The sequence below is a fragment of the Pholcus phalangioides genome, unplaced genomic scaffold (genome assembly GCF_987345545.1).
Source record: "Pholcus phalangioides strain wild (caught in Gottingen) unplaced genomic scaffold, Ppha-v1.0 ptg000009l_1, whole genome shotgun sequence".
NCBI classification, from domain to species: Eukaryota; Metazoa; Arthropoda; class Arachnida; order Araneae; family Pholcidae; genus Pholcus; species Pholcus phalangioides.
The window spans coordinates 27,109,700-27,123,570 of NW_028301602.1; the positions used below are offsets into that span (position 1 = coordinate 27,109,700).

The 13,871-nt window shown below is 32.6% G+C and overlaps 1 protein-coding gene across 1 annotated transcript in view; it reads left to right on the forward strand.

Moving 5' to 3' along the window:
• LOC149082622 (protein jagged-1b-like) overlaps nucleotides 1-13,871 on the forward strand; it is a 124,014-nt gene that overhangs the window by 78,514 nt on the left and 31,629 nt on the right. The gene's annotated exons all lie outside the window — the stretch shown is intronic.

The window sequence follows — 13,871 nt, forward strand, 5'->3', positions numbered from 1 at the left end:
TTTGACCACAATTATCATGTCTGTCTGATGATGGATGTTGTCTCTTATGACGATTAACACACTCGCTTTATGGCACTCGTGTTTTGTGCTTTCGAATGTTCAGAAGCAGTTCCCTCCTATTTTTGCAAATCACTTACATCATATTTGCGACCCACCCTGTACAAGTGCAACTGGCGCACCTTTGCATAAACTTCTTGTTTTGAATACTCTGGACCTCACAAGACATGAAAACAGGTTTATGGCATCCACCAGAGGTTCATCATCTGATTTACATGTTAAAAATTTCTAGCTTTTAATTTTTTGTCCGAGGAGTGTATATTAGGTATTTCTTTTTTTTTTAGCAAAATTTTTAACGAATTTTGTATGGTACGTAGAGGGTTTAAATCCATTTTCGGGGGAAAAAATGAGTCGATTGTGTGCCCTCACCTCAGTTTCAGATAAATAGGTCGATTGTCCTCATCCACTGATTTCTAAACGTAGTAGACAAAAACCCTTCATCTAAATTATTATTAGACAGATTTCCGACAGAGATGGAAAATTTATGTATGGAACGGTACGAACTTACAGGCATATAAAAAATATATGTTCGGTCAAACGGGCAACAAGTTCTAAAAACGTTCTTTCAGTAGTAGAGGCCCATGAAGGCAAAAGAGATATCGTATTAACCGATATTTCACTGTATCCGTTTCTTTTAATGTCTGTCTGCGTGACCCATCAGAGTATTCGAGCATTCTGTAAATTATTGAGAAATTGATTTTTTTCGGATAAAAAAATCTGATTAAAAAAAAAATACCATGCAGATTTAATACTTGTTGTTGTTGTTTTTTAAAGTTAAAATTAGAAATTAACATTTAAAGTGAAAGATAGATGGCGCTAAAAACCGAAACTAATTTATATTGGCATGTTTTTAATTACCGAAACGGAACAAAGTTTATCCGCCACAATAAAATCGAATAAAAAGCTATATTAACCGATATTTCACTACATCAAATTTCTTTATAATTGAGCTCCAATGTGATAAATTTTATTAAAACAATAACTTAGAACATAAAATTCTTCAGAAGAAAAGATAATCCTATTCTCGTAAAATGTATCAATTCGAAAATTAATGTTTTAAGTTAACAGCAGAGGACGCTAGTAAAAACATTTTTTTCTGTTACGTGCATCGACATATTTTTGATAAGTCCCGATTCCTTAACCAAATTGCACACAATTTTTTCATTGTTTATGGTACTAGTTTCTTAAATAACATGTTTGACAAGTGTCAAAATCAACCCCCCCCCCACCCACACATCACCTTCACTGAAGAAAATTAGGTTGAGGGCAATCGACCTGTTGCGAGAATACGTTGAAAATTCAAACCTTTCTGAAAAGTGTTTTGTCTCCTCCGGGAATCGGACATGGGTCCCCTTGCATACCGGGTAAGTGCGCAAGGGTCTCTCGTCTTATACGCCAATAAGCACCGAAAAATATTTCTATTAGATATCGCCCTGTTTCGTGTGCTTTAACGGGTGGGTCTAAGGTGCTTGAATCAAGGAAAGGGAGATCCAAATTATTGAAGGCTTTTTCACTCTAATTCTGAAATTCTTTTACCAATTCGAATTTTCATTAATTTGAATTTCTATGAATTCTGAATTTTCATCCATTCCACACTATTTCTTTCATTAATTCCGAAGTTCTGGGATTATTTGTTTTATTAATTAAAGGATTATTTCTTTAATTAATTCTGGAATTATTTCTTTAATTAATTCTGGAATTATTTCTTTAATTAATTCTGGAATTATTTCTTTAATTAATTCTGGAATTATTTCTTTAATTAATTCTAGGATTATCTCTTTCATAATTTCCTAAATATTATTTATCCAGAATTTTCATACAAATTCTAGGATTATTTTTTTCATTTATCCAGAATTTTTATAAATTCTGAATTTCCATCAATTCTAGGATTGCTTCCTTCATTACTTCTACGATATTTCTTTCACTATATAATTCCGAGTTTTCATAAATTACGGAATTAATTCATTTTAAGTATTTTTCTTAATAATTAGTATTATAATAATATAATATTAAGTGTGTAATGATTTCTTTCAATCATTCAAAATTTGATTCAATTCTGAATTTTCATCACTTCGAAATTTTCACGAAATTTTTGTGTTAATTTACAAGAAAATGCTTGTTCAGGTTTTTGTATACATAATTTTCAGCATATTCTCCTCCTAAACTATTAAGAAAATATGCGCATTCTCTTAACAGTTTATGCCTTTTTTGGATGCCAACCCCTCCCTCACAAAATATCACGGCTCTAAAGATCCCAAAAATGTTTCGGGGGGCGCCGAAATCATTAAACGGACCTGTATTCACCTGACTATATTTTCGTTTTTTTGTTTTTTTCCAATTTTCACCGAATATAAAAATCACGCACAATTGCGAATTCACGTGAACATTTACAAAGTGTTATCAAAGTGTTAGTGTTGTTATCAATACTATCTCGGCGTGATTCTTTGCGACGTTTGGAAGAGTGACTCTTATCGAATTTTCACTGATGCTTTTAAAAAGATCGACAGCCATTGAAAAAAAAAAATTGAAGATATTAAATGTATTTCTTTGACGGGAACTTTCACCTCTGTTTCTTATTCGGTGAAGTTACACAGAGTTTTTTTTAATTAGTTCTCTTTTATTTATTTTCTTTTCCATATCCTGGAACAATGAAAAGGAAAAACAAAAAAACCACAAATGTCTGCGGTTTTTTCTTTACTTCTGTTCGCTTTATTATTATCATTATCCAATGGTAGCATCAGCTTTAGCCACATAACGCCTTCGGCAAATTAATCGCAGCTTGTTAAAAAAAAAAAAATGTGCTTCTTTGGCTTGTTCGTTCTCACGAGTTCAAATGAGGCACTTGAGTCGGTCATGGTCACGCGATCGGTTAACTCTCTCTCTCTCGCCATGGCTATGGCTATTCATTGGAAGTAATGATAATAACAATAATAATAATAATAAGAGATATGAAGAGAGAAAAAAAAAATTATCCTCGATTTATCAGACGGGTAAATGTTCTCGTGTAAATTAGTTAGCAGGTGCACTTGTCTCTTTACTTCGGCACAGTTTAATGTCCATTACAGTATCGATTGCGTTGTGTGGGAAATACCTTTTGCGGGATTGGAAAAAGAAATTCCATCGTGTGGTGTCTCTTGTGATGCATATTGAGAAGACGTGAGCTTAAGTGAGCTCATACCTATTAACACATAGGCATAAAGTTATATATATATCCAAGCAGAAATGTGTTATATATCACAGATTTAAAATTTAGTATGCGTAATACACGTAATAACATACCAATATTAGCGCCAAAGGCAGCTGGAATACATGGTGTGCCATATAAACGATGGTGATAAATTTGGAAGCATATAGCTCAACGCTAAAGAAATCGATAAAATGAAATTTGAATTTTGAAACAAATGAAGAAATTGATGAGTTAAAAACCCCATGTCTGGGTTCTTCATCGGGGGAAGCACCACAGCTGAAATAACCAAAAACGTTTCTGATTATACTTTTGGCATAAACCTAAACCAAAGTACAAGTCCCTCTACTTTTTCCTATGTATATATATACACACGTATATATATACAAGGTGCATAGCAAAAGGGCACAGGAGGCATGGCATTTTACTGGTGAACCGTTAGTCCTAGAGGTCTAATTGAGAAAGTTCCGAAATAACGTGTAGTACTGAGATATGTCATTCATGTTTCAAGGGGTTGTAGTATAGTTATTAAAATAAAAAAATAATTTTTTATACAGTCCCCGTGTGCCCTGAAACCTAATTTGAAAATTGTTGCCCTGTTTTTCCTGGTGCCAAAAAAAAAAAACCGCGTTTGCAAGTGCAATATTCACTGAGATATTCGAAAAACAGAGGAAGAATTGACAAAAGAAAAAACAGCATTAAAAGCGAGTAAAACCATATTCCCGCTTTTAATGATGTGGTGGATAAAGGGTCGAATTGATGTCATACTATTTTATCATGCGCGAAGGAGTGTGTTAATATTACATTTTCTTTCTTAATGTTTGCAAATTTGCGAAAGGACGAGTATTGCAGATATGAAAAATATTGTGCTGACGTAGCAAAGTATGTACAATGGAAAATATATTTATCAGATTTCAAATGTATCGATTATTAAATAATATTTTTAAAAACGATATTTCTACTAGTTTTTGTCCATGTTCATATGCAAGAAACCCCTTCAAATATTTCAATTACAAATCGAATTTGAAATTCCCTGATCATGTCACCATCGTTGTTGTAGTAGATGAATATAGGAATGACTTATTCAGATCGAATGAAGAATGTTGGGGAAGGTTTATTAAGACGAACGACAATATCTCATATCGACAATCTTAATATCGAACGACAATCTTAATATCGCGTGGCAGAATTAAGGGAAATACCACAGAGTAATAATACTATAGAGTACGCGCGAGGGGTTACAATGTGAAGCAAAGATCCGGAGTCACGTGACTCCAGTCGAAAGGCTGGTCAGGGAATCTCGCTGGCAATGCTTTCCTTATGGCTACTCGTATGACGATCTACACGCGCTGTCTTATTTTTGATTAGAATGGCCAACACTTGCGCAGCTTTCGGATGTTCTGAACGGTTTAGGAAAGGGGGACCAGTATCCTTTCACAAGGGAATACTTTTTTGCTTATTCCCCTTCTTATAAATTAAAAATTGGAATATTAAATTGACGATGCAATGGATTTCTGACGTAATCTCAGTTTTTAACGACTCCATTTTGGATTTAATTCAATTAAAGTTCCAAGTTTTGGTAAAATTCAAATGTCATGAATCATTATTAAATGTTTTAATAGAATTTTTGGCAATAAATGATTGAAATTGTGAGTTTTATGAAGTTTTAACTGAAATATACGTCTCCGCAAGATTTGGCGAGATTTGGCGAGCTAGTGAGTTCATTCGACTTTTGCTCAACTTGGAAGAAAATATGCTTTTCAGGAGGAGAAATTTATGAAAAATATTCTATTTAAATAGAATGTGAGGAAAACTCCCCCCCCCCCTCTAGACAATTGCAGTTTTGCATAAAAGTGCATAACAACCTCTAAAAATATTAGTATTTTTACCCCTCTTCACACCTGAGATAAAACTATTACAGAAAAGAAATTTTTTTATTCATTAATTTATGTTTGTTGTATGTGAAATTGCCGCTTCAAACAAGAAAATTAATTATTCAATTGATTTTTTGAGTCAATATCTGTACTAAGACCTGAAGTCATATATTGTGTACCTCAGATGTTATCTTGAAAAAGAATCATTCTAAAAACGATTTAATACCTTAAATTAAGATTAACATATGCATACTTTTGAAGCGAAGAGATTACATATGTCACATATATATATATATGTGTGACATGTGTAAATATTATATTATATATATATGAAATATTATATCCTAAAATATTATATATATATATATATATACACACTTTAAATTATTACATATATACTCTACATGGAATTTTAATTCTTATAATTTAGAGAAATTGATGATGAGATTCTGTAATTTTCTTGAGTAAAATCTATTTTAATCCTGAAATATTATGTAAGTGTTTACAGTTTTGTGTGATGAGGTTATAAAAGGTTTTTCAGGAATGTTAGAAATGAAACTTTTTCTTATTGTTTGAATATTATTTCATGACTGAATATGGTATGAGTGTGAATGTGTTACATTACATAACATAATATGATGCATTATAATTAATTATACATTAATTATGAGTATATAGAGTAATTGTAATGTTCTGGAAAGATATATTTTTGTTTTAATAACCCCTCGTATAAATAAATTTTCGAAATTAAAAGCGACAAAGTGAATGAAGAGAATATTTAAAAATATAAATGAATTAGGTTTTACAACATATACGTTGTTCCGTTTTCCAATATTTGTTTATTTTATAGAATTTATTTTTTCAAATCTGATACTCCCTAAATATTTCACATAAAAATGAGTGAAATTCATTGAAAAAATGAAGGAAAGTTTTCATCAACTTGATCGAATTGAGTCAAATTTCGTTACAGCAACATCCTAGCTTCTGCGAAAACGCGCCAAATGTAATAGCGCAGAACCTGTTCTTTCCCCGACAATACTGCTCATCTTTTCTTCACGTTCGACAAGTTTTATGAATAGCGTGCGCGGTCTACTTATATCTTAAGTCTATGGGAAATACTCTCTAAGAAAGCCAGAATGCTTTAAAAAGAAATCAGCATAATCCCTTTCAGATCCAGTACTCACAAACAAGGGGGTGTTGTGTCTTTCTTATCAATTATGTCTCTTCTAAAGATTTTTCGGACGGATTGGACAAACGTGATGATAGACGGGGGGGGGGGGATTTACAGGGCCTTAGTTTCAGGAGCTGCAGTGAAAAATCAAAAAGATGGAATGGCTGGAAATTTTTCGGACTCATTTTGGACTACTTAGCAGAGCCTCAGTTTGAATTGAAGTTACACAAATTGTGTTATTGCAGGAAAACTGTTCCAAAAGCTAAAAATCGAAAATTTATTTATTTGAATGCTCCCGGGGGAACCAAAAATAATTCAGGTAAGAAAGTTTTTTTTTTTTCTGAGTAAGATTAAAAGCACCATCTTCTACACAATTCAAAGGCTATAAGGTAAAAGCATCGAAGCCGAGATCACGCTAAGAAGAAGCCATCTCAATTCAGTAATGATCGAATGATGTAGTTTAAAGGTCAATACTATTACTCTCCGGATGAGGGGGGTTTTAATAGCTTTGAAACATCCCCTTTTGCTTGCCGTTTACCCCAATCTATAGAACCTCATATAATAAATATCATCTATGAATGGATCGAAATGTATGGACATCCATGGTCATGCTAGTCGGACATCATGTTAAGAGGTTAACTGCTGGCTAAATGTATTAACTTCTCGTAAGGGAAAGATGTCTTCATCTAATGTCCAATAATATGGCCATTCAAAAAAAAAATCTCAGCGAGAAATCACGGGATTTATGGAAGGGCTACGGCCGTAACCGTGTTAATCCTTCGCTCTTTTGAAGCACTTGTAATGTGGTAATAATGTTTCAAAGAAAGCGGTGCTTATTCATAGTTTGACGCGTTTCTTAGCTTTAAAAAGGAAAAACTCGTCACTTCCGTTTAAAGGAAATGACTCGTTTCAACAGTCATTGTTTCCACAGCAATCACATTTTTCATTTGCTTATTCAATTTAAAGATCATCCAACAGTATTCATGAATGTTTTGAGTTGTTTATGAATGCTTTTTTATTATAACTAAAGCTGACTTTTTTCAATAATGTACTGATGCAAATAGTTTAAAAAAAAACGAACTTTTAAAAGAATGAAAAACGTATCATTAAAAATTTTACCCAAAATAATACTCTTAAAACTTTTCCTAAATTCTACTATTAACTTCCACAATTGATTTTATGAAATAGCTGTTTGACGCGTTTCTTTTCTTCAAGAAAAACGCATAATTTCTCAATACTCTGTATTTTTCTGTATGTAATTTGCGAATACAAATTCCATTCACCAACATAAACACTCAAAGAATGGAAGGTGTTGTTGGTCAGATTTTTGTAAAAAAATGACAATTTTTCCACCCGGATTTTAACGCTAGCTATGAATCGATATAGCAATTTTTTACTAAATGATTTTTCAAATATCCATATTCTCAACAATCAATATTCTAAACCAGTGATTCTCAACCTGGGGCCATATGGCCCCCTTGCGGTCCTAGGATATTCTAGGGGGGCCTCGGGAGAAAATCAGAAGAAAGGTGATCCACGACAGGTGGTGAAGAGAGTCATAGAGAGCTGTGAAGAGAAAAGCTTTAAAAGTGAAACACGGTTGAAAAATAGTAATACTTTCAGAATTCATCAGATCCGTCCATACAACCAGGAGCATCTTTACCCTTGGGTCTATGTGGGGCATGGCCCGGGTATTCATGTTTATAATGGAGGGAGGGGGACTGCACTATATATGGGATCTGGTGGTATGATTTTCATATGTAAGCTGTTACTTCCAGCTAAGTATGGAGGGCCGCCAGAGCAACGGTTGATGTGTTGAGAGGGTCGATTTATCGTGCATGTTCGTTGGATCGTCCCGTATTTTACACAGACCGTTTTTTGCAATATAATTTGACTCCTGGGAGAGATGATAATCCACCATTTGAATCCGTGCCTAGCCAGGATTCCAGAGATTGATCTTATTTATTAAAATTTCATTCACGATAAAAAAAAAATAGAAAGTATCTCACTCTTGGATGAGAGTAGAGGGGGGCCCCGGATAGGACAGGGGAGCCACGAGAAAAAAATGTGATCCATAGGGGGCCATGAGCTGAAAAAGGTTAAGAAACACTGTTCTAAACAATAGTCTCATATAATTATTTTTGAACATTTCCGTAATCAATAATGGGTGTTTTTTCTTTTCAACAGAATAATATTTGCTAAAACTGACTTAAATAGCTTCAAAACAAAAAAAATTAATTATAATTAATATCTAAAAAGTCTGTTTCCTTTATGTGTTGTGGGTTGTGATACATCCGTTTTTAAAATTTCAACACAATAAAACATTTAAAATTAAAAAAAAACATTTAAAATTTAAAAAAAAACATTTGAAAATCAAAATTCAAAAAATATTTGAAAATTTGAAATTCAGCTGAAGTTGGTGCCCAGAATTCTTGTGATAACCTACAATCGATTACGAAACACAAAAAATAAAACTTGAAGATTACAAATTGCACTCGACACACAAAAAGAATCCATGTTGCAACTTGAAATATCCCAGTGTATGTATATCCTGGTCAAACACCATTAACCTTCATATACAGGATAAATCTTTTTCCTCTCCGCCACACATTTACTCAACGTAACATATTTTTTTTTTTTTTTTTTTTGAGAGCAAGAAGGTAAAGCTGAAGGGTACTTTTGAGACTTGTGATCGAAGCCAATCTTTATTTCATTCACTTAAAAAAGATAAAGATAAAGAACCCCCCCCCCCCCAATATTTGTTTTGTTTTTCTTCTGCTGTGGCAACAAAGTATTTTTTAAGATGAAAGGGAACCAGTAGCCACATGGCGTTGAAGTGCCACTCATTTAGTGGTTTTCCATGTGTTTCAAGTTGAATCTTTCCTCAGTCTTCAACGCCCGCGCGAACTGTCATGTCGGTAAAGTTTGTTCGGTAATTCACTTCGACTTTTTAGTGTGTATGTTATGTGTGTGTGCGTGTGTGAATACAAACAGTAATTTCTTGTGTTTTTCTTCTTTTTTTTCAACCTGTTTCTTCAAGAACGAAGGGGAAAAAACCTAAAAATAAAAGTTTGTGTAAATTACGACCTGTCTTTTTTTTTTCTCTCATCGAACATTAACCTTCAGGTTATCGTTATCATCATATCCTTCTTCGGTCCAAATTTTCTCGATAGCCATCAAGCTTTTAGTGAAAATAATTTTAGCACTATCAAAATTTCTGGGATACATTCGAACTTGGTTAATTCGAAGTCCAAAGTCACTAGGAAAAAAAAAAATCCGAATTATCCAACTAATCTATCCTGGATCAGTAAAATGACAATTAATTGAAATTTAGGCATCAATATTCACATAGGATAATTATTATCAATTATTAAAATTCGATCGCCAGTTTTGAAATAGCTCACTCGCCATTCAAGTACTTTGGTTGGATTCATCCAGCACGGATAGGATTTTTATGAAATTACATCATGGAGTTTTGTCCATTTCCGATCAACAATGGTAATTTTTTTTTTTTTTTTCGAACCGAGTTGCTAAAAAAATGAATCTAACGCGGAAAGAAAGTTATATTCTGTGACGTACGTTTTAGCATTCAAAGTGAAAGAAATAACTCGTTTTTTTATCAAAAGTCTATCACAAAACCTGGGTATATGGTGATCCTATCCTCCTATCCTTTAGGAGAGGTTCCACCTTTCTTTTCACGTTGCTCAACAGGCAAAATTTTGACATGGTAGTTCGAATCAGAAGTCAAGATCGAAAACATGACACCCATAGTGGGCTTAAATTACGTCAGAATTTTCAAATTATGTATTTTTGGTCTTCCAAGAGTTGTTGGGTCGAGAGAAACAAAGTCTGAGTGCTTATAGAATCTTTCCAAATGATTTGCTCGAACAAAAACCACGATTTTTTTCAATTATCAACTTCAAATTATCCAAAACTTTTGAAAAAAATTCGAATTGAATTAGAAATTTTCGCATTAAATTACTTATAAGAGTCAAAAAGAGTTCGTAAAAGTTCGAAATACCAAAAATCCGAATTAATTAACCAAGTTTCACTGTATTGTATGTATATACAATTTTTTCCACCTCTTTAAAATATATAATAACTTAATTTTAGGTTTTGTGTGTTTTAAAAATTATGTGGAATCATTTTTTAAATACATCTTAGTTCACGCAGAATCCTTAATGATAAGGAGACCAAAATCTAAGCAAATATAAATATAACTCAAATGTAGATATCTTTTATTGTGAAATTTTTTGCAGCTTTTGATACTGCCGAATTCCGGAAACTATCTGGGCTCGGTGGAACACTTGTCAGAAATTTATGGTATAGACCAGTGTTTCCAAACATTTTGATATCACAAACCATTCGCCCCCCCCCCCCAAAAAAATCTAGAATGTAAAAAAAAAATGTTTAATTCACATATCAAAAAACTGAAGTAACAGACTGTAAGACACTAAATCTAAAATTTATGCCTTTGTTAAAATTTTGCATATCAGGACCCAACTTGAACGATAAGCCCCCTTCAAAACTTAGACAGATCTCGACAAATGACCGAAATTATCAAGAAACTATCTAACAACAATAGTTTCTCTACCTCAACAATTACTTCAGTTCCCATAGTTCTCATACCAAGCATTTTTCAACGATGGCTAATCAAATGCATTCACTATGGTTTATTCGTTTTCCAAAAGTTATGAGAAAATCATCTGGCCACAATGGCTTTGGCTTCAACAACTACTTTCGGATGTATGTTTTAACTTTCTTAACGCTAAAAGCATAGAGAAAACCGGACAAAAAAATTGATTTTTCTGGTACTAATAGAAGATGTTCTCCTAATATTTTCACACACACACACAAATTGGAGAATTTATACATTTTACGAACTATATAGAACTTATTCAAAGACTTTTAAGTCTAATTAAAAAAAATTTAATTTAGTGTTAAAAAGTGAAGTTACTTTAAAATTACTTTAGAAAATTATCAAAAAATTCTGAAAAAGGGATTAGAATAATAAAAATTAATAATTTATAATAATTACTAAAATTATAGAAATAAAAATTAATCAAAAACTTGGTAAAAAATATTAGAAAAAATTTGATGAATTTTACCCCAATTTACCATTCTTTTTAAGTTAGAAAAAATTATAATTAATATAACTTATATTGAAAAAAATTTAATAATTTTCTAATTATGATTTTTTTAAAATTAGCATTATTTATGTAAAAAGTTAAAAACGTAAAATCTTATTAAATAAAATTATTTGTAATCATTTTCAAGATTTGGTTATCAGTTAAATTTAATTTAATCTAAATTTATTAAATTATTAAAAATAATTTTAAAGAGCAGCAAGTATTGGTTTCTCGTGTCATTTCGTGGTCGTGCTTTATACATTTTGGAAATAACATTGTGGGCATAACAGCGCGTGATTACATTAATTCCCTTTGCCGCATTTTACTGGCGAACCGTTGATTTTCGAAGCATACTCCCAATTAGAAATATTCAAATAATGTGTGGTACTCAGATACGTCATTCAAATTGCAAGGGGTTGTATAGTTATTGAAATAAATAAATAAACTTTTTATACCAACACCCTATCCTAAAAAACTCAATTGCAAAGTTGTTACCCTGTCTCTTGAGACCAACAAAAAAATCTGTTTCTAAGAGCAATATTCATTTGAGATATTTAAATTTGAAAATTCGAGAAAAATTGGGAAAAAACAACAAAAACTAACGAACTTCGCCCCCTGATTTATGCCGTTCTTTCCCATATTTTCTCAGATTTTTGAAATAAAAATAACCAATAATTTTTCGTATCTCGGCTAATATTGCACTTAGAAACGTTACATTTTTTTTTCGTTGTCTTCTCAGGAAAGACAGGGCAATAACTTTTTAATTGAGATTTTTCTGATAGGGCGTCCGTATAAAAAGTTAATTTCTATATTTTAAGAGCAAAGCAACTCTCTGCAACATGAATGACGTATATATCGGAGTTCTACACGTTAGGGGGCCGTTCAAGTATTACGTAAGCAGAATTTTAGCCATTTTTGACCCCCCCCCCCCCCCCGTGTCAGCAAAATTTCCTCAGCAGCTTAGAATATTTCATATCTTCAAAAAGGGTGGTCGATGACGTAAGCAACCTTCAACCCCCCCCCCCGATGCTGACGTAATACTTGAATGACCCCTTATTTGAATACTTGTTCCAGCTGACAGTACGCTTCTACGATCAACGGTTCGCCAGTAAAATGCAGCGTAAAGAGAATTATGGAATCACTATATATAAACCTGTAAGTACGACAATGACTCTCAATAGATATGTCGCGGCACTTCGGGGTGCCCTAAATCACCTCGGGATCGTGCAGGGTCGTCGGGAGGTTGCTTGAAATTCTAACCTCATAGCTAAGAAGCTTCGAACGTAGAAAGTTTGGGATTCCCTGATATATAGAGAGGTTATAGAAAGAATTTGTACGTAAAAAGCCTACGTAAAACACTGGTTTTTTTTTTCTTATTTGGGAAAAGGTTTCTTTTGATCAAATAAACTAAATAAAGAATAAGATAGAAAACATAGGATGGCAAATAAAGGGAAAAAAAGCTCTCGAAAAAATTCTTCAATCCATCCCACAAACAACTTCTAAATGTTTCTTTCTCCTCCTGTTCAAAATATAAAAAAAAAACGTGCACCTGAGTTTGTCTACCTTTTAAGATGACTGACAAGTCCTTGAAAAGTCAGCGAAAGTTCTAGAATCGAGAGAAAGACTAAACATTGGAACAAGTGATGACAATGAGTAAACGAAAAAAAAATGGATTTACATTTCTTATTGAGAAACCAGTTTATCCTGAATTAATTTCGTTTCATAATAATAGTGTATTTTCCTTCCGTTATCAATTAATTCTTATAATCGTATATCTTCTTAATTTTTTTTAAAGTTTATTTTCTTATTTATGTATTAAATGCTCATTAATGTCTTTATTTAATACGTAAGGGCAATCCTTTAGTAACATTAATGAAAAAAATGTACTTTCATACATGTAAATTTTTTTGGTATATTGCTGATTTTGATATTGGTCTACATTTTGTGATAATTTTCAAAGGATATTAAGATATTACCGTCTCCGTTGAGGAAATACCGCTTCAAATTTTATGTTTTTTTTAATAGAGCTTCTTCTCTGTTTTTCTTTAAAAAAATGTCCCTCTCATTTTACAAAACTACCCTTAAAATTTTGGAGAGGAGTGAAATTACTCTTCAAAAAATTATATTTTTGGATAACACTGGGTCGGAGTAGTGTCAGTATAATTAATTAAGCTAATAGTGCCAGTTTAATTATGCTGACACTATTCTTACCTATATATCGCCCGTAGTGGTGGGCGTATTTCATTGAAACTTGGTATATACGTTATTTGGACCATGAGGAAAATGATAGCTGCAGTTAAAAAGCACCATTTTTTCACCTGGTAGTCAAAAAGTGAACTTTGTGGATGAATTTTTCTTTGCCCCCATGGTCCATATATCCTATATACCAAGTTTCACCAAAATACCTCCATCACAATGGTCGCTACATACGTCTGAGTAGTGTCAGTTAATTTATA